The sequence below is a fragment of the Arachis stenosperma genome, chromosome 1 (assembly GCF_014773155.1).
Source record: "Arachis stenosperma cultivar V10309 chromosome 1, arast.V10309.gnm1.PFL2, whole genome shotgun sequence".
In the NCBI taxonomy this organism is placed as follows: domain Eukaryota; kingdom Viridiplantae; phylum Streptophyta; class Magnoliopsida; order Fabales; family Fabaceae; genus Arachis; species Arachis stenosperma.
In genome coordinates, this window is record NC_080377.1 from 84,026,144 (window position 1) to 84,027,876 (window position 1,733).

General features: G+C 34.4%; 1 non-coding gene across 1 annotated transcript; it reads left to right on the top strand.

The window, feature by feature from the left end:
• Nucleotides 1-493: 493 nt before the first annotated feature.
• On the top strand, nucleotides 494-602 carry LOC130947604 (small nucleolar RNA R71). The gene has a single exon (XR_009072725.1). It is a non-coding gene; the product is annotated as a small nucleolar RNA R71 (small nucleolar RNA).
• The last annotated feature ends 1,131 nt before the right edge of the window (nucleotides 603-1,733 follow it).

Sequence of the window (1,733 nt, forward strand, 5' to 3'; positions counted from 1 at the left end):
AAACAGTGCCCTAAGAGTAAACATCATTAAAGTATAAAGAACAAGTGATCACAATTTCGTCCACCATTCCTCCATAAGGGGTTATAGGTGTTTTCATATGGTTCTCCCACGTAATTCACCTCCTCCATCATGGGGTGTTCAGGATCATAAGCTTTTCCTTCAAGGGAAGCTTCTTGAGTGCTTCTAGTTGTAGCTTGTATTCCGGTCAAATGCTGGGAGATCATATTAACCTGCTGGGTCAAGATATTTTTCTGAGCCAATATGGCATTTAGAGCAACAACTTCAAGAACTCCTTTCTTCTGAGATATCCCAGTATTTACAAGGTTTCTCTCAGAGGTGTACATAAATTAGTTGTTACCAACCATGTCATTGAGTTCTCTTGCCTCTTTAGGCATTTTCTTCCAGTAGAGTGATCCACCAGCAGAGTTGTCTAATGACATTTTAGATATCTTAGAGAGACCATTATAGAAGATGTCTAATGTGGTCCAGTCTGAGATCATGTTGGGAGGGCATCTTTTGATAAGTTTCTTGTACCTCTCCCAAGCTTCATAGAGGGATTCACCCTCTTTTTGTTTGAAGGTTTGAACTTCCACCCTAAGTCTACTTAACTTTTGAGGTTGAAAGAACTTGGTCAAGAATGCATTGGCTACCTTCTCCCATGTGTCAAGAGTCTCTTTAGGTTTAGAATCAAGCCACACTCTGACTCTGTCTCTTACAGCAAAGGGAAAGAGCATGAGCTTATAGACCTCAGAACTTACTCCATTGGTCTTTACTGTGTCACATATCTATAAGAAATTAGATATGAACTTATTTGGATCTTCCTGTGGAAGTCCATGGAACTGGCAGTTCTGCTGAACGAAGGTTACCAGTTGAGGTTTCAACTCAAAGTTGTTAACTCCAATGGCAAGTATAGAGATACTTCTGCCATAGAAGTCAGAAGTGGGCTTGGTGTAAGCACCAAAAACCTTTCTTGGTTCTCCTCCACCATTAGCATTGTCTGCCATATTCTTTGCTTCCAGTTCTTGTTCGAAAATCTTTGTGAGATTTCCTAAGGAGTGTTGTGCTCTAAGGTGCCTCCTTAGAGTTCTCTCAGGTTCAGGATCAAGATTAAAGAGGGGTTCATTATCCCTGTTCCTTCTCATAAACAAAAAAAGAAGACAAGAAAGAAAGAAGAATGGGAGCTCCTTGTTCAAGAATAGAAGATTCCTGTGAGATGTGAAGAAGAAATAAGTGTAGAAAAGAAGAATAGAAGAAGAGAGAAAGAATTAGAAAATTAAGAGAAAAGAGAAATAAGAAACTAATTGAGAATTAAAGTAACTAATTAATTAAAACGATTTGAAAATTAGATGTATGTTTTTCAAAAAAAAGAGATAGGGAGAAGAGATATTTTCTAAAATAAGAGAGAGAATGATTAGTTAGGAAGTTTTGAAAAAGAATGAAGAGAATTCAAGTAACTAATTAAGAAAAGATTTGAAAACAAGATAAGATAGAAGGTTAGAATAGAGTTGAATTTAAAATTTAAAATTAAAAAGATAAGTTAAAAAATTAAAAATATTTGAAAATGATTTGAAAAGGATAAGATTTGAAAATTGATTTTGAAAAAGATTTGATTTTGAAATTTGAAAAGAAAAAGATAAGATAAAGAAGTTAAGAAAGATAAGTTATAAATTAAAAAGATTTGAAATCAAAGTTGAATTGTTCGTAATTTAAAAAGATTTGAAATTCAAATTTTT